This window comes from Hylobates moloch, unplaced genomic scaffold (genome assembly GCF_009828535.3).
Source record: "Hylobates moloch isolate HMO894 unplaced genomic scaffold, HMol_V3 SCAFFOLD_13, whole genome shotgun sequence".
Classification (NCBI taxonomy): domain Eukaryota; kingdom Metazoa; phylum Chordata; class Mammalia; order Primates; family Hylobatidae; genus Hylobates; species Hylobates moloch.
Genome location: NW_026652288.1, coordinates 26,488,956 through 26,508,552, shown reverse-complemented (window position 1 = coordinate 26,508,552; position 19,597 = coordinate 26,488,956). Strand labels below are relative to the sequence as shown.

General features: G+C 47.9%; 2 protein-coding genes across 2 annotated transcripts in view; both read right to left on the bottom strand.

Moving 5' to 3' along the window:
- DPYSL5 (dihydropyrimidinase like 5) overlaps positions 1 to 8,163 on the bottom strand; it is a 138,670-nt gene extending 130,507 nt beyond the window's left edge. Inside the window, exon 1 of the mRNA XM_058427024.1 lies at positions 7,693 to 8,163. The gene's annotated coding sequence lies outside the window, so the exon portion shown is untranslated. The remainder of the gene's footprint in view (positions 1 to 7,692) is intronic.
- Positions 1 to 19,597, bottom strand: part of CENPA (centromere protein A) — a 46,437-nt gene that overhangs the window by 8,628 nt on the left and 18,212 nt on the right. The window lies entirely within an intron of this gene.

The following is a 19,597-nucleotide window of genomic DNA, read 5'->3' as shown; positions in this document are numbered from 1 at the left end:
GAGACCCTGTCTCAACAAAATATACAAAAATTAGCCAGGTGTGGAGGTGAGTGCCTATAGTCCCAGCTACTTGGGAGGCTGAGGTGGGAGCATTGCTTGAGCCTGGGAGGTTGAGACTGCAGTGAGCCGTGATCACGCCACTTCACTCCAGCCTGGCAGACAGAGCAAGACCTAATAAATCAAATTAATTAATTCAGTCTTTGATTCCCAATGAAAACTTAAAAGACAGAAGTTAATTTTCTGGCCTTAGATGCTAATACTATATGGCTCTAGATTTGCAAAGCAAACTGAAAGAGGCTTATGTGATTAACACTCTTGTTGCACCCATGTAAATAATTAGCACATATCTAGTGAGACTGGTGTTTTGTGTATTGCCATCAAGAAAAATCTTGGAGATTATTATTATTATTATTATTATTATTATTTTTTTTTTTTTTTTTTTGAGACGGAGTCTCGCTCTGTCGCCCAGGCTGGAGTGCAGTGGCGCGATCTCGGCTCACTGCAAGCTCTGCCTCTCGGGTTCACGCCATTCTCCTGCCTCAGCCTCTCCGAGTAGCTGGGACTACAGGCGCCCGCCACCACGCCCGGCTAATTTTTTGTATTTTTAGTAGAGACGGGGTTTCACCGTGGTCTCGATCTCCTGACCTCGTGATCCGCCCGCCTCGGCCTCCCAAAGTGCTGAGATTACAAGCGTGAGCCACCGCGCCCAGCCAAATCTTGGAGATTATTATGATCAAAAAGAGGGCAAGGGAAATCAGGAAAATTGTAGAAAATTTTTTACTGGACAAAAAGATTACTGGGTATCTATTGTTAGATTAAATTAACCCTAAAGCTCCCTCCTTACATATTTTAAATTTGGCCTAAGGGTTTCTCCATAGATAGTAAACTCCAGCCAAACTGGATGTGTAAAGAGACTATAACCTACTCGTGTGCCAATCACAGAGTTTCAGCCAATCACAGGTGGCCAACTATTCAAACCATGCTCAAATAAGGCAAACGTCGAGCTGTAACCAATAGGCTGTTTCTGTGCCTCACTTTCATTTTCCATACATCACTTTCCGTTTTTTGGTCCATAAATATGGCAGCCCTGGAGTCTCTCTGAACCTATTCTTGTGTGGGGAGGCTCATGATTAGTGAATCATTCTTTGCTCAGTTAAATGCTGTTCAATTTGTCTTCAGTTTTTCTTTAACACTTATTTATTTATTTTTTTTTGGACAGAGTCTCGCTCTGTTGCCCAGCTGGAGTCCAGGGGCGAGATCTCAGCTCACAGCAACCTCTGCCTCCTGGTTTCAAGTGATTCTTTTCCCTCAGCCTCCTGAGTAGCTGGGATTACAGGTACACACCACCACATCCAGCTAATTTTTTTGTATTTTCAGTAGGGTCAGGGTTTCACCATGTTGGCCAGGATGTCTCAATCTCCTGACCTCGTGATCCGCCCGCCTTGGTCTCCCAAAGTGCTGGATTACAGGCGTGAGCCACCGTGCCCAGCCTCTTTAACACTCTTATGGGTTAAATTGTCACTCCCCAAAGTGACATATATTAAAGTCCTAACCCTCAGTACTGTGAATGTGACCTTATTTGGAAATAGGGTCTTCGCAGATTTAATCAAGATGAGGTCATTAGAATGAGCCTTTATCCAATATGACCGATGTCCCAGTAAGTGGGAAATCTGGACATGGGGAGAATGCCATGTGTCTATGGAGGCAGAGATTGCAGTGATGCATCTACAAGCCAGTGAAAGCCAAGGATTGCCAGAAACCAGCAGAAGCCAAAAGAGGCAAGGAAGGAGGCTTCCCTGGAGCCTAGAGCGAGCCAGGCCCTGCCAACACCTTGATTTTGCACCTCTAGCCTCCAAAATTTTGAGACAAATTTCTGTTGTTTAAACACCCAGTCCAGGTGAGGTGGCTCATGCCTATAATCCCAGCACTTTAGGAGGCTGAGGTTGGAGGATGTCTTGAGCCCAGGAGTTTGAGACCAACCTAGGCAACATAGTGAGACCCTGTCTCTACAAAAGAATACTAAACAACCAACCCATTCTGTGTTGTGATTCTCAGACCTAGGAAATGAATACATATCTTTTCTGTGGAAAGCAAGGCTTAGACTTTACCGGGTTATCTGATTCTATATGGTCTGCACCTTTCATTGTCTGTGATTGCAAATTATTCCAGCTTATAAACATGTAAATACATTTTCCATTAAAGATGCAATTCATTTCATTCAGTGAAAGAGGCCATCTCTTAGTAATTTATTTCCACATTCCTGGTCATCTACATATTTGTTTGTTTTTTTGGATTCTCCTTGGAAACAGTTTTTATATCTTACTGGTTCTCTCAGTAATTAACGAGTTAAATAAAGTCTTTCAGATGTGTTCATTCTGTATGAGTCATGATTTTATCTTTCTAAAAAAAAATTAGCAATAGGTATAGAGAGTCTAAGAATATTATTATATTTTTTGAGAAGGAGTCTTGCTCTGTCACCAGTCTGGAGTGCAGTGGCGCGATCTCGGCTCACTGCAACCTCTGCCTCCCAGGTTCAAGCGATTCTCCTGCCTCAGACTCCCCCAGTAGCTGGGTCTACAGGCATGAGTCACCACACCCGGCTAATTTTTGTATCTTTACTAGAGATGGAGTTTCACTATGTTCTCGAACTCCTGACCTCGTGGTCCACCTGCCTTGGCCTCCCAAAGTTCTGGGATTACAGGCATGAGCCACCACACCCAGCCAAGGGATATTATTTTGAAATGTCTGCTCCAATTTCTCGGTTGTTTCCCAGGTCAGTCAACCAGGGCATTCTCTATTCACTGCTCCATAAAAGAGATGAATATGGCTGGTCACGGTCTAGCTGCGCCCCTGGGGAGAGCAGAAAGAACTCAGGCATAATCAATAGATTTGGCAGAATGTGAGTCTGAGCAAGTCCTCATGCTTGGCACCAGATAAAGGCTTCTAGGTGTGGGTGGAGGAGAGCGAAAGCAGGAGTGAGGAGCATGCAGCACAGCTCATGTGGATTCTAAAGCTCATGTGGATTCTAAAGCGAGGGTGCCCTGTGCCTTTCCCCAGCCCAAGCCCAACTGTCGGGGTGGGACAATAGACTGTCTCATCACAATGAGCCAATTTACAGCAGAGGGTGCTTGCTGCTGCACTGTGTAAGACCCCAAAATTTAGATATACCCCACAGAAGAATCACAACTCCCTGAGATTAATTTGCCATAACTACTCCCACTCCAGCTGAACGAGCACTTCACATATCGATAGAAAAACCAAGTTTGTACACCGCATGTTCTCACTCATAGGTGGGAATTGAACAATGAGAACTCATGGACACAGGAAGGGGAACATCACACTCCGGGGACTGTTGTGGGGTTGGGGGAGGGGGGAGGGATAGCATTAGGAGATATACCTAATGCTAAATGACGAGTTAATGGGTGCAGGAAATCAACATGGCACATAGATACATATGTAACAAACCTGCACATTGTGCACATGTACCCTAAAACCTAAAGTATACTAAAAAAAAAAAAAAGAAAAAGAAAAACCAAGTTTGTAGATTTAGATTCTGCTCCCTTACAGTAATATCTCACTTGTATTCAGGTGTTATAATTTATTTTTCTCATTTCTTAATCTAGTACACATCTGTCAGTCTTTCTGGCTTCTCAGTATCCCAATTCCCTTCTGGTGGAAGCCTCCCACTGTAGGAGCTGAAAGCCCCGGGTCAGTTTTCCTGACTCTTTTGTCACTAGCTTACAGGCATGGGATCTAGTCCCTGCCCATCACATGTACCCACGCCAGGCTTGGAACTAGGAGCTGGGGGTGCAAAAGCAGAGGCCCTGGAGGAACCCAGTCTGGCAGAGGCAGAGGCTTCAGCAAGATGGTGCATCCCTGAGCAGCTGGTGGCAGTGGGGCTGGTGGTGATGAGCAGTGTTTGGTGCCTGTAGGGTTGGAGGTGCACACTGTAGAACTGAGTCCACTGCCCCAGTCCTGCCCAGCCTTTCAGGCACCCGCCATTCCTGGCTACACCACCTAAAGCCATATCCTGTCCGTTTAATAAATCCCTTTCCTGTTTACCTCAGTCAGCAATGATTTCTGTTGCTTGCAATTAAGAACTCAGATTATTTCCGGGCTTCCAAGTTGTTTGCATTTTTTTGCTATTATAAACAATCTGGAACAAACATTTTTGAATATCCATCTTGGTATCGTTGTCTAATTATTTCCTTAAGGGAAACCTGATGACAGAATTGTTGGGTACTCCTATTTTTAAGGGTTTTGGTATAGAAAATGTTAGATTACATTCCCACTTACAGTCTGTAAATACGCCTGTTCTCCCTGTACCTTCATATTATTCCAGAGTGCATCTTAATAAGGCTTATGTGCTTGTGTGCCCAGTTCCCTTATTAGGCCGAGACATTTTAACCAAATTATCTGCTTCCCTGACTATTCCTGGACTACAGCCACATCTCATTGCCGCCCTTCTCCCCAACCCAAAGCCTCCTTCGAGTCTTCCTCTCGTATCCCCCCACCTTAACCCACAAGTATGGGACATCTCTACTCCTTCCCTGGCAACCGATCACATGCCCATTACCATCCCATTAAAACCTAATCACCCTTACCCTGCTCGACCCCAATATCCCATCCCACAGCACGCTTTAAAAGGATTAAAGTCTGTTATCACTCTGCCTGCTACAGCATGGCCTTTTAAAGCCTATAAACTCTCCTTACCATTCCCCCATTTTACCTGTCCTAAAACCAGACAAGACTTACAAGTTAGTTTAGAATCTGCGCCTTATCAACCAAATTGTTTTGCCTATCCACCCCGTGGTGCCAAACCCATATACTCTCCTATCCTCAATACGTCCCTCTACTACCCATTATTCTGTTCTAGATCTCGAACATGCTTTACTATTCCTTTGCACCCTTCATCCCAGCCTCTCTTTGCTTTCACTTAGACTGACCCTGACACCCATCAGGCTCAGCAAATTACCTGGGCTGTACTGCTGCAAGGTTTCACAGACAGCCCCCATTACTTCAGTCAAGCCCAAATTTCATCCTCATCTGTTACCTATCTCGGCATAATTCTCAGACAAACACACGTGCTCTCCCTGCTAATCATATCCGATTAATCTCCCAAACCTCAATCCCTTACAAAACAACAACTCCTTTCCTTCCTAGGCATGGTTAGTGGGGTCAGAATTCTTACACAAGAGCCAGGACTGCACCCTGTAGCCTTTCTGTCCAAACAACTTGACCTTACTGTTTTAGCCTAACCCTCATGTCTGCGTGCAGCGGCTGCCGCTGCTTTAATACTTTTAGAGGCCCTAAATATCAAATTATGCTCAACTCACTCTCTACATTTCTCATAACTTCCAAAATCTATTCTCTACATTTCTCATAACTTCCAAAATCTATTTTCTTCCTCATACCTGACGCATATACTCCCTGCTCCCCGGCTCCTTCAGCTGTACTCACTCTTTGTTAAGTCCCACAATTACCACTGTTCCTGGCCTGAACCTTAATCCGGCCTCCCACATTATTCCTGATACCACACCTGACCGCCATGACTGTATCTCTCTGATCCACCTGACATTCACCCCATTTCCCCACATTTCCTTCTTCCCTGTTTCCCACCCTGATCACCCTTGGTTTATTGATGGCAGTTCCACCAGGCCTAATCACCACACACTAGCAAAGGCAGGCTATGCTATAGTACAAGCCACTAGCCCATCTCTTAGAACCTCTCATTTCCTTTCCATCATGGAAATCTATCCTCAAGGAAATAACTTCTCAGTGTTCCATCTGCTATTCTACTACTCCTCAGCAATTATTCAGGCCCTCTCCCTTCCCTACACATCAAGCTTGAAGATTTGCCCCCACCCAGAACTGGCAAATTAGCTTTACTCAACATGCCCCAAGTCAGATAACTAAAATACCTCTTAGTCTAAGTAGACACTTTCACTAGATAAGTAGAGGCCTTTCCTACAAGGTCTGAGAAGGCCACCGCAGTCATTTCTTCCCTTCTGTCAGACATAATTCCTCAGTTTAGCCTTCCCACCTCTATATAATCTGATAACAGACCAGCCTTTATTAGTCAAATCAGCCAAGCAGTTTTTCAGGCTCTTAGTATTCAGTGAAACCTTTATATCCCTTACAGTCCTCCGTCTTCAGGAAAAGTAGAACAGACTAAAGGCCTCTTAAAAACACACCTCACCAAGCTCAGCCACCAACTTAAAAAGGACTGGACAACACTTTTACCACTTTCGCTTTTCAGAATTCAGGCCTGTCCTCGGAATGCTACAAGGTGCAGCCCATTTGAGCTCCTCTTTATTAGGCCCCAGTCTCATTCCAGACACCGGACCAACTTAGAATGTGCCCCCAAAAAACTTGTCATCCCTACTATTCTCTGTCTAGTCATACTCCTATTCTCCGTTCTCAACTACTCATACATGCCCTGCTCTTGTTTACACTGCCAGTTTACACTGTTTCTCCAAGCCATCACAGCTGATATCTCCTCATGCTATCCCCAAACTGCCACTCTTAACTCTTGAAGTAAATAATCTTTGCTGGCAGGACTATGCTGAATCTCCTTAGGCACTCTCTAATCAGATGTCCTAGGTCCTCCCAATTCTTAGACCTTTTATACCTGTTTTTCTCCCTTATTCCATTTAGTTTTTCAATTCATATAAAACCGTATCCAGGCCATCACCAATAATTCTACATGACAAATGTTTCTTCTAACAACCCCACAATATCACCCCTTACCACAAAATCTTCTTTCAGCTTAATCTCTCCCACTCTAGGTTCCCATGCCGCCCCTAATCCCGCTTGAAGCAGCCCTGAGAAACATCGCTCATTCTCTCCATATCACCCCCCAAAAATTTTTGCCACCCCCAACACTTCAACATTATTTTGTTTTATTTTTCTTATTAACATAAGAAGGCAGGAATGTCAGGCCTCTGAGCCCAAGCCGAGCCATTGCATCCCCTGTGACTTGCACATATACATCCATATGGCCTGAAGTAACTGAAGATCCACAAAAGAAGTAAAAATAGCCTTAACTGATGACATTCCACCACTGTGATTTGTTTCTGCCCCACCCTAACTGATCAATGTACTTTGTAATCTCCCCCACCCTTAAGAAGGTACTTTGTAATCTCCCCCACCCTTAAGACGGTTCTTTGTAATTTTCCCCACCCCTGAGAATGTACTTTGCGAGATCCACCCCCTGCCCCCAAAACATTGCTCCAACTCCACCGCCTATCCCAAAACCTACAAGAACTGATAATCCACCACCCTTTGCTGACTCTCTTTTCGGACTCAGCCCGCCTGCACCCAGGCGATTAAAAGCTTTATTGCTCACACAAAGCCTGTTTCATGGTCTCTTCACACGGACGCGCGTGAAACTCTCCTCCTGGGGCTTCTCAGACAGGACCCATTTTGTTTTCACTTGTAACACCGCTGTTTTCTTCTAAACCCCGGATTCAAATCTGTCTTTAGATAACCATTGTAATTCTAGTCTTCACTTCTGAAACACGCACACACGTAAAGAAACAAAACAAAAAACTCCCCCCCACCCCACCGCCAATTCTCTACTCAGTCCAGCTGCTCCCTCACTGCCATTGGGCCTGGCAGGCCCCCCGCCTCCCGCTCTGCCTGTGCGCTTCCTTCTCGTTCCAATCAGGAAAGTAGAAAAGCGGGCCTCACCTCCTCCGACCTGCTAAAGCTGGGTGGGATTCTGTTTCTGTTGTTTTTTTTTTTTCTTTTTTGAGATGGAGTCTCGCTCTGTCGCCCAGGCTGGAGCTCAGTCGTGTCCGGAATTGGTAGGTTCTTGGTGTCACTTCAAGAATGAAGCCGCAGACCCTCACGGTGAGTGTTATAGTTCTTAAAGGCAGTGTGTCTGGAGTTTGTTCTTTCTCATGTTCGGATGTGTTTGGAGTTTCTTCCTTCTGGTGGGTTCGTGGTCTCGGCGGCTCAGGAGTGAAGCTGCAGACCTTCACGGTGACTGTTAGAGCTCTTAAGGCAGTGCTTCTGGAGTTGTTCGTTCCTCCTGGTGGGTCTGTGGTTTCAATGGCTTCAGCAGTGAAGCTGCAGACCTTCGCGGTGAGCCTTACAGCTCATAAGGGTAGTGTGAACGCAAAGAGTGAGCAGCAGCAGGAGTCACTGCAAAGAGCAAAACAACAAAGCTACCACGCTGCGGAAGAGACACCCCCAACAGGTTACCACAGGTGTCTCGGGCAGCCTGCTTTTATTCCCTTATCTGGCCCCACCCACATCCTGCTGATTGGTCCATTTTACAGACAGCCGATTGGTCTGTTTTACAGAGAGCTGATTGTCCATTTTGACAGGGTGCTGATTGGTGTGTTTACAATCCCTGAGCTAGACACAAAAGTTCTCCACGTCCCCACTAGATTAGCTAGATACAGAGTGTCGACACAAAGGTTCTCCAATTCCCCACCAGAGTAGCTAGATACAGAGTGTCAATTGGTGCATTCACAAACCCTGAGCTAGACACAGGGTGCTGATTGGTGTGTTTACAAACCTTGAGCTAGATACAGAGTGCCAATTGGTGTATTTACAATTCCTTAGCTAGACATAAAGGTTCTCCAAGTCCCCATCTGACTCAGGAGCCCAGCCGGCTTCACCCATTGGATCCTGCACTGGGGCGGCAGGTGGAGCTGCCTGCCAGTCCCGCGCAGTGCGCCCGCACTCCTCAGCCCTTGGGTGGTCGATCGGTCTGGGCGCCGTGGAGCAGGGGGCGGTGCTCTTCGGGGAGGCTTGGGCAGCACAGGAGCCCACGGAGGCAGGAGGAGCCTCAGGCATGGCGGGCTGGAGGTCCCGAGCCCTGCCCCACGGGAAGGCAGCTAAGGCCCAGTGAGAAATTGAGCACAGCAGCTGCTGTCCCAGGTGCTAAGCCCCTCGCTGCCTGCGACCGTCCCAGCCGGCGGCTCTGAGTGCGGGGCCCGCCGAGCCCACGCCCACCCGGAACTCGCGCTGGCCTGCAAGCACCGCGGGCAGCCCCGGTTCCCGCCCGCACCTCTCCCTCCACACCTCCCCGCAAGCTGAGGGAGCCAGCTCCAGCCTTGGCCAGCCCAGAAAGGGGCTCCCACAGTGCAGCGGCAGGCCGGAGGGCTCCTCAAGTGCCGCCAAAGCGGGAGCCCAGGCAGAGGAGGCACCGAGAGCGAGCGAGGGCTGCGAGGACTGCCAGCACACTGTCACCTCTCACAGTGGCCTGATCTCGGCTCACTGCAAGCTCCGCCTCCCAGGTTCAAGCCATTCTCCTGCCTCAGCCTCCCAAGTAGCTGGGTCTACAGGAGCCCGCCACCGCGCCCGGCTAATTTTTTGTATTTTTAGTAGAGACGGGGTTTCACCGCATTAGCCAGGATAGTCTTGATCTCCTGACCTCCTGATCCACCCACCTCGGCCTCCCAAAGTGCTGGGATTACAGGCGTGAGCCACCGTGCCTGGCCTGGGATTCTGTTTCTACAGGCGCCTATGAAATCCCACAGTTAACCCTCTGATTAACCCAATAGATGTTTGCGGAGGAGGTGAGTGAGTGAGTGAGTTCCAGCTCTCCCTTTGAGCTGAAGCTATCAGACTTAAGAAACCCTGGCACGAGCTGGGCGCGGAGGCTCACGCTTGTAATCCCAGCACTTTGGGAGGCCGAGGCGGGCGGATCACGAGGTCAGGAGATCGAGACCACAGTGAAACCCCGTCTCTACTAAAAATACAAAAAAAAATTAGCCGGGCATGATGGCGGGCGCCTGTAGTCCCAGCTACTCGAAGAGGCTGAGGCAGGAGAATGGCGTGAACCTGGGAGGCGGAGCTTGCAGTGAGCCGAGACTGAGCCATTGCACTCCAGCCTGGGCGACAGAGCAAGACTCCGTCTCAAAAAAAAAAAAAAAAAAAAAAAAAAAAGAAGCCCTGGCGGGCCGTGGATGGTGAAGCCAGTGGTCTCAGGAGAAGCGAATTCACAGACTAGCTGGAGGCCAGTCCAGGGCAGATGGCTGTTTCCGTAGAGGGATTTGGTGGGTGTGGCGCCCAAGTTGGGGAGCTGGGGTTATGTTGGGAGGCCAGCACTGAGGAGTGGGTTCCTTTGGCCCACATCCAAGAAGGTCAGTTCCAGGACTTGTACAGGAGATGTGAGGATTCAGAGCTGGAGGTCACCCCGAGGCCTTGCAAGTTCTACGACAGTTGTGAGGAGAGGGGGTGAGGAAGGAAGCCACTGTTCTGAGAGAAATAGGAAGAATGATGCTTTTGTGGAAGGACCAGGCTTGCAGAAAAGCCCAGTATGCCTGAGAATTCCAGCATCCTTGTCAGAAGTCAAGGAAGAAGCTTCTTGGAAAAGCTGCAAGATGGAGACTGGTTTGAGGAGAAGACGAAGGGTCTGGGTTTAGAAACAATGTATTGGGGCCGGACGCGTAATCCCAGCACTTTGGGAGGCTGAGGCATGTGGATCACCTGAGGTCACGAGTTCAAGACCAGCCTGGCCAACATGTTGAAACCCCGTCTCTACTAAAAATACAAAAATTAGCTGGTCATGTTGGTGTGCGCCTGTAGTCCCAGCTACTCCGGAGGCTGAGGCAGGAGAATCACTTGAACCTGGGAGGCAGAGGTTGCAGTGAGCCAAGATTGCACCACTGCACTCCAGCCTAGGCTACAGAGTGAGACTTCGACTCAAAAAATAAAAATAAAAATAAATAGCAACATTGTATTGGAAGAGCCCAGGAAGTTGAGCAGCCAAGGAGCTGAGACCTCCTGGATTTAGAAACATAAACCTCAAATCTGGGATGGGGATTGGAGCCAGAGGGGTGGGCTTGGGGACCCACCTGCAGAGAGTTTTGGCTGAAGCCAGGGGAGAGTGGAGGAGTGAGGTGAGAGTGATGAAGGAAGAAGCTCGGGATGTGCATGGGTGGAGGCACAAGGCGGGTGCTGGAGGAAGGGGAGGGCTGAGGTCTACCTATGCCAGGCACGTAGTGAAGGCTGAGGCCGGGAGGAGAAGCCCTAGCTTTAGACTTGGACTGTTGGGAACTTGAACCCAGATGCTTACTGTGAGCCTCCATTGCCTTGTCTGTAACCTGGCTTAACAGTACCCATCTCACAAGGTCATTTTAAAGTGGATGGCATAGCACCTGCGGCTGTAGACTCCTCAGTATGCGGCAGTTATTATTTAGGAGAATGGGAATGGTGATTGGTGAGCAACGGTAGTAAAGGGTTAGGGTGAAAGTCTGCTTGGAGGACTCAGTAGCGTGTAGGGAAAAACTAGAAGTGATCACGTAGATCAATCCAGGGGAAGCGTGTAAGGAGAGGAGGGGGTAGGAGGGGCAGGGGGCAGTGACTAAGCTGATGGATGATAGGGTCTGGGGAAGCTTTTTCCCAGGTGAGAGGACATGGCCACGTTTGTAGACAAGGAGAAATGTCCTTAAAAGATGCAAGAAGCCTAGTGCAGAAGGGAGATAGAGGTGTGGGGGACTGAACAACAGCCCTGGGTGAGTGGAGGGGGAGGGATTGAGGGCACAGAAGGAGTATGGGGGTGCCACGGGAAGGAGAAAATAGCAGACTCAGCAATGCAGGGAGGATGCCTCCCCAGCGTGAGACTTAGTGTGGCTGGGGGATCTGCCTGTCATTCAGGCTTCAGAGGCCCAGGAGGCCACTTCCATTGTACTTAGGCACCTGCTCCTGGAGTTCAGAGAGTGGGGCATTTGCAGCACTATTGTGAGCTGTTGATTCAAAGGCCAACTTCATCCTGGCCTTCCAGGACCTGGCCCTGTTGTGGTCTGTGTGGGTTTCACAGTGGGCCATGGAGATGCCAGTGTGCTGTGGCCATCTGTGAGGGGCAAGTCCTCACTTGGGAAAGGCTCTCAGGCTCCCTGGGCTCCCACTTGCCCGTCTGTAAAATGGGTCAGTCCCACCGGTCTACCTCCCAGGGTGCCACTGAGGCGGCATGCCAAAGCCTTTTGGAAACAGAAAGAATTCTACAATCTCAGAGATGGTGACTGACACCAAGCTATCTCGTAGATGAAACAGGTTTTCCTCCCTGGCTTCTTCTCAGGAGAGTCTGCAGGAAATGATTTTGAAGTGCTTTGATCTCCTTTGCAGAAAGACACTGAATCCATTCAATATGTTATGGCACATTAGCCCTTCTGCTTTGGAACCGAGGGTGACCAATTTTATTCAATAGCTGGTGACAACCTTTTGGAATTGCCTAAAACCCCTGAGCACCATGAAATCCTGGCCCCTATACTGGCCTGAGTATTGTTTCTGCTTCTGTCCCCACAGAGGACCCTGAAATAGGCCCGGGCTCCCTGTGAAGGCGATTCAGGGGCCGGCCCCCTGCTTATGCCGTCATGTTCCTCGCTTGGTACCAGGGTGCCCATTCTTGGCAATTTTTCCCGTGACTTGGGTCTGCTGGCTGTGCTCAAGTCCCAGTTCTGCCTTGTGGTTACTCTGCCTCTCCGAGGAACAGGAATAATCCTTGTTGCCACCACTTACTGGGTGCTGGCACTTTCCCCACATTGGTAAGGTTGATGCTCACAATACCCCAGTGAGGAGGTCTCTCATCTCCATCTTCCAGACTAGGTAACTGAGGCTTAGAGGGAATGAGCGCCTTGCCCGGGTCACTGAGCTACTGTGTCAGAGTTGGGGTTCACACCTGGGGCTGTTCCATGCCAGGCCTGTGTTCTTTCCACTGTTATTACCTCCTATGGAAGCTGGGGATCCTACTAACTTCAGAGGAGTGTCATGAGCAATAGGTGAGCGTTGAAACATAGAAGGTGGGCATGGTGGCATGCACCTGTGGTCCCAGCTCCTCAAGAGGCTGAGGTGGGAGGATAACCTGAGCCCGAGAGGTGAAGGCTGCAGTGAGCTGAGATTGCACCACTGCACTCCAGCCTGGACGACAGAGTGAGACCCTGCCTCAAAATAAACAGAAAAGAAAAGAAACCTAGAAAGCTCATGTGTACATATATGAGCCTTCTGGGTTTCTTTCATACGTATACATGTTTCCCAGGTGGGAGGACATGGCCACATTTGTAAACAAGTAGAAATGTCCTTACAAGATGCAAGAAGCCCAGTGCAGAGGGGAGATAGAGGTGTGGGGGACTGAAGAAGAAGGGCCCTGCGTGAGTAGAGGAAGATTCTCAGTCAGACCCTTTGGTGAGCCCAGGTTCTGGGCCCCTGAACGTGCTCACCCCCCATGCTCTGTCTGGTTGGCTCAGTGATTTCTGCAGCCCAGTGTCTCCTCTCCCACCTTCTCTGGAAATCCTATGGCTTGGAGACTGACCGTTCAGTCCCTCCTTTCTGGTCCTGTCCGGTGTATCAGCAACACAGTGATGTGGTTTTGTCTTTCCTTTCCATGCTGGGCTCTGCGACTCCCCATTGTGTCTTCTGCTCTGGGACACCCTCATCATGCGACAGCGAATGTGAAGAACCTATGAGAATAGGATTAGCCACATCCCCTTTCCGTTTCCCCCTAGTCAGAGGGCAGGCACACATTCAGCTGTCAGGGAGAAAACAGCACTTCTCCTCAACCCTCACAAGTTCATGGTTGGGACACAGCCCTTTAACAGAAGACAGATTAACAAAGAAAAAACAAGCAAGTGTATTAACATGTGCACTGCACATCTTGCGGGAGAAACCTCGATGAAAGGTAACTCAGCAGTGGCTTAGAACTCTGCCCTATAAACCATCTTCAAAAAGAACAATACATTTTAGAGATGTGACAAGACAAAGCAAAGCAGTTCTAGGCTTCCGAGGGCAGGAAACTGTGGGAAGGTAAATATATGAAAGTACACTAACGGGGCAAGATTTGTTGGCAGCTTCCTCTGGTGCCCCCTCTGATCTGGTAAGAGCTGTCTCCAGTAAAGAAGAATTTATATCCTGTCTTCAGGTGGAAAAGGGGGGAGGACAGAAAGCACTCTTTCTCCATTTCCTGCTGCTTTTTAAAAAATTTAATTTAATTTAATTTAATTTAATTTTTTTGAGACAAAGTCTTGCTCTGTCGCTCAGGCTGGATTGCAATGGTGCGATCTCGGCTCACTGCAACCTCCGCCTCCTGGGTTCAAGTGATTCTCCTGTCTCAGCCTCCTGAGTAGCTGGGATTACAGGTGTGTGCCACCACACCCGGCTAATTTTTGTATTTTTAGTAGAGATGGGGTTTCACCATGTTGGCCAGGCTGGTCTCGAACTCCTGACCTCAAGTGATCCACCTGTCTCAGCCTCACAAAGTGCTGGGATTACAGGTGTGAGCCACCACGCCTGGCCCATTTGCTGCTTCTTAATTGCCTTTAGCTCAGAAGTAGTTATGTCAAAGAGACATATCCTGGGGTGACACATTCTGGATTCCCCCAGTGGTGCTGGGCCTCCCCTCCTCTTCACCTTGCTCAGTGCCTCTGCCCTCACTACCACCCCACTGCACCAACTGCACACAGGTCACAGCCACACAGGAGTCACATCCTTGGGATGTGTTGCCCTGAAGAACAGGTGAACAAGGCTGGCCATGATGGCTCATGCCCATAATTGCAGCGCTTTGGGAGGCAGAGGTAAGAGGGTCGCTTGAGACCAGGATTTCGAGACCATCCTGGGCAACATGGCAAAACCCCATCTCTATTAATAAAAAAGTTTTAAAAAATTATCCAGGCATGTTGGTGTGTGCCTGTAGTCCCAGCTACTGAGGAGGCTGAGGTGGGAGGATCCCTTAAGGTGGGAGGACTGCTCGAGACTGCAGTGAGTCATGATTGTGCCACAGCACTCCAGCCTGGGAGACAGAGTGAGATCCCAACTAAAAATAAAGAAGAGGGGCTTAAGAAATGTAAATTTTGAGTCTTAAAAAGGTTTCGGTAGGCCGGCATGATGGTTCACACCTCTAATCCCAGCACTTTGGGAGGCAAAGGCAGGAGGATCACTTGAGCCCAAGAGCTGGAGACCAGCCTGGGCAACATAGTGAGATGCTGTCTCTTATAAAAAATAATTAATTTAAAAAACGAGCTGGGCACAGTGGCTCATGCCTGTAATCCCAGCACTTTGGGAGGCTGAGGCAGGAGGATCACTTGAGGCCAGGAGTTTGAGACCAGCCTGGCAAGCATGGTGAAGCCCCAACTCTACTGAAAAAAAAAAAAAGAAAAAGAAAAAGAAAAAAAATTAGCCAGGCGTAGTGGCATGCACCGGTAATCCCATCTACTTAGGAGGCTGAGGCAGGAGAATTGCTTGAACCCTGGAGGCAGAGGTTGTAGTGAGCCAAGATGGTGCCACTGCACTCCAGCCTAGGTGACAGAGTGAGACTCTGTCTCAAAAAAAATAAACAAATAAATAATTTAAAAATGAAAAAAGGAAATGCTCAAGGGCCTACAAGAAGCTGTCACCTCCTTCCATACACATCGAATGAACATTTTCCAATCCATAACAGAAAGATGCAGGTGGGAGCCATGGATCCCTTCCTGTAGAATATTCACGTCCACCAGAGATTTCAGGCCTCCCTGGAACAATAGTGCTATCTAAGTAAGCCCTGCCCTTTGAGTTTAACCCTGGAAATAAAAGTGCAGGTAGGTTTGGCAGTTAGACTGACATCAGACTTAGAACCAGGCTCCCTGCTTTTCTAGACAGTGTCTGGTACCCAGAAGAGCCCTACCCCTGGGGCATTCTCTGTGCAGCTAGAAACGGGAAGGGGGGTGCTTTCCCCTTACCTCCTGCGGGATGGAGAAATGGGGTCTCCAAATGCACCTCCTTAGCTTCAACAAAGACTTTGACCCAGAATATTCTCTGTTCTCTCCTGGCATCTTCTGCTGCTGCCCTTGGCTGGCCTCATTGCCATGGAAACAGAAGGGGAGGATCGTTTTGGACTGGCTCAGCAATTCCCATGTGCTTGCCTCCTGGAAGGCAGCATAGAAGGCACGGGGATGTTATCTCAGAAGGATTCGCCAGATCCTTGATTTTCAACTTTGAATCACTATGATGTACCTATTCTACTTTATGTAGAAAGAAGTATAAAAATCTTGGAAAATTCCTGCTGCTTCCATGGCTCTTTGATGTTTATCAAAAAGCATGCTCTCCTGGCTGTCAGGTTGGCTGCACAGCTTCCTGTTCTGCCCTTTTTTTTCCCTCTTCATTTAGTATTAATAGTACACTTACATTTTTATAGATGAACATAGTCACATACTTGTGATCTTTTCAAGTTTTATTATGAAAATATTAAATGCCAGCCTGGGCAACATAGTGAGACCCTGTCTCCAAAATTTTGTTTTGTTTTGTTTTTGTTTGAGACAGGGTCTCACTTGGTCACCCAGGCTGGAGTACAGTGGCATGGTCTCAGCCCACTGCAGGCTCGACCTCCTGGGCTCAAACAATCATCCCACCTCAGCCCCCCAAGTGGCTGGGACTACAGGAATGCACTACCACACCCAACTAAGTTTTTGTAGAGACAGGGTCTCACCATGTTGCACAGGCTGGCCTAGAACACCTGAACTCAAGCGATCTGCTCAGCTCGGCCTCCCAAAGTGCTGGGATTACAGACATAAGCTACTGTGCCTGGCCCACATTTTTTTTTTTTTTTTTTTTTTTTTTTTGGTGATTAGACAGGCATGGTGGTGCACACCTGCAAAGATCATGCTATTGCCCTCCAGCCTGGGCAACAGAGTGAAATCCTGTGTCTTAAAAAAAGTTTTTTTTATAAGTTTCTTTTTCTTTTTTTTTTTTTTTTACTTTCTTCTTAACTGCTTCTTCAGCATTAACAAAAATTTTTTTTTTAAAGAAAACAGGCTGGGTGCAGTGACTCACACCTGCAATCCTAGCACTTTGGGAGGCCAAGGCAGAAGGATCGCTTGAGTTCAAGAGTTCAAGGCCAGCCTGAGCAAAATCGAGACATCCTGTTTCTATCTTTTTTAAGTTAAAAAAAGAAAATATTAAATAAGTCATAATGTTTATTTAACAGGTAAAAATGTATATAAATGTTCAATAAATTGTAAAGAAGAAAGAAGTTCCCTTGTGATCACACTTCCTACCCAATGATGGTTTGCATTTTGCAGAGTTCTTCGTCCATGGACACACAGGTATTGGTGGTGTTGCCACGATTATAACAATCCCTTTTGCTGGCTGCCTTGTATCCTGTCCCATCAAGGACCATGTGTTTTGAGGCAATTGATCTGTCCTGCACCTTCCCAGTGCCAAGCTTGGCATGCACCAAACATGTGGTGCTTGACAGAGGAAGGTGAAGATGCTATTCAGTTCAAGGCTCCAGGAAGGTGATTTGGGAGGTGGGGCAAGTCTTGAATGGAGAGACAGAGAGGGCAACCTTTGTGCCAGGAGGAAAGGAGAGGCTGTGGGGACCTGGGTGTGGCCCTCCGAGCCCCTGTGGTTGATCTCCACTGCCTGTCCCATAGCCTCTGGTCCCCTTCTGCCTTCTCTTTGGGCGCTGTCAGCCTGGATCCTTCTTACAGTGAACCCTAGGAAACCACTCTAGGCACCCATCCTAGGGTGATGCTTTTGACCACTCACTGGTGCCAGATGTGCCTGTCCTTGGGGGCAGACAGGTGGACAGGGACTGTGGGTTGCAGCCACCCAGAGCTCTCACCAGCTGGAGGAGCAGCACTGCCTCTGGGGCGGTTCAGGTGGAACATCCAGATCTCTTTTCCCAAACAACATATGCCAGGGAATCATAAACTACCAAACATTATGAGTGGCTGTCATCCAATTCTGAAAGTAAAACTTCCTACTTTAGTAGCAGAAACCAAAATTGGGCATGAGAGGATCACCATTAGGTGCCAACACCATTTCAAGTGGAAGCCCCATCTTCTCTGGCTTCTGGTAAAAGTATGCATGCATCTCTTTTTAGTTCACAAGTATTTGGATGTATATTAACTTAATTCCCAAATCGAGTCTGCAAAGTGGGGCAGTATTCCTTATTTTGAAGATTGATATGGTTTGGCTGTGTCCCCACCCAAATCTCACCTTGAATTGTAGTTCCCATAATCCCCACCACGTGTCATGGGGGGGGACCCAGTGGGAGGTAATTGAATCATGGGAACCGTTACCCCCATGTTGCTGTTCTTATAATAAGTGAGTTCTCACGACATCTGGTGGTTTTATAAGGGGTTTTTCCTCCTTTTGCTCAGCACTTATCCTTGCTACTGCCATGTGAAGGACGTGTTTGCTTCCCCTTCTGCCGTGATTGTAAGTTTCCCGAGGCCTCCCTAGCCATGATGAGCTGTGAGTCAGTTAAATCTCTTTCCTTTATAAATCACCCAGTTTCAGGTATGTCTTTATTAGCAGTGTGAGAATGGACTAATACAAAGATGAATATCCAGACTTAGGAATAAGACTTTGACTATAAATCCTGCATTCCTTTCCATGTATTTTTCCCACACTACCTACTTTACGAAGGGCAGTGATGAGTCAAACTGTGTCATGGGGTGAGAGGCCCTGAACCACATAATAAAGAGAACAACTGAAGAAAGTGGGGCCTGTAATCCCAGTGACTCAGGAGTCTGAGGCTGGAGGATTGCCTGAGGCCAGGAGTTTGAGACCAGTCTGAGCAACGTAGCAAAACCCAAATAAAGAAATTAGCTGGGTACTGTGGCATGTGCCTGTAGTACTAGCTACTCAAGAGGTTGAGGCTGGATGATCAAATTCCTTGAGCCAGGAGTTCCAGGCTGCAGTGAGCCATGATTGCACCACTGTATTCCAGCCTGGGCAACAGAGTGAGCCTCCAACTGAAATATGGAAGTAGGAATAATTCACCTGTGGAAGGTGTGAAAGTTGCCAGAATCAAAATGGACTCACTGTGTTAAAAAACAAACAAACAGACTGGGCTTGGTGGCTCGTGCCTGTAATCCCAGCACTTTGAGAGGCCGAGGCAGGTGGATCCGCTGAGGTCAGGAGTTCGAGACCAGCCTGGCCAACATGGTGAAACCCCATCTCTACTAAAAATACAAAAATTAGCCGGGCGTGGTGGCAGGTACCTATAGTCCCAGCTACTAGGGAGGCTGAGGCCGGAGAATGGCATGTACCCCGGGGGCGGAGCTTGCAGTGAGCTGAGATCATGTCATTGTACTCTAGCCTAGGTGACAAAGCGAGACTCCGTCTCAAAAAATAAAACAAAACAAACATTAATAAACAAACAAAGCCAGAAGGCCATGAAGAGAGGGTTCTTATGCATTAATGGCTGATGACAAAAACTATCATAAAAGATGCTACAAAAACCAAAACCTTACTTAGACCATTGTAACCTTAACACACACAAAAATTCTTCAAGGACATCTGCTCAGCAACTGCCTGTTCAACCTCAGACTGCTGCCACCCTTGTTATTGATCGTTGTAGCCAAGGATAATTATCTCAAAACAATATGTAATCCTCATTTTTCCTTTAAAAACCTTTGTCTTTCTTCCCTTCCTGAATATGCAGTTTACTGTGGCATGTGTATTCCCATTGCAATGCTCTATTGGTGAATAAATATTTTATTTTAGAGACAGCCTCTCTGTTTTTTAGGTTGACACAGGGAAGATAGTGGGGACCTGATGACTCTCTTCAGTTACGTGGAAGATAAATTAAATTCTCTGGTGGCTGGGTGCAGTGGCTCACGCCTGTAATCCGTGTACTTTAGGAGGCCAAGGCAGGTGGATT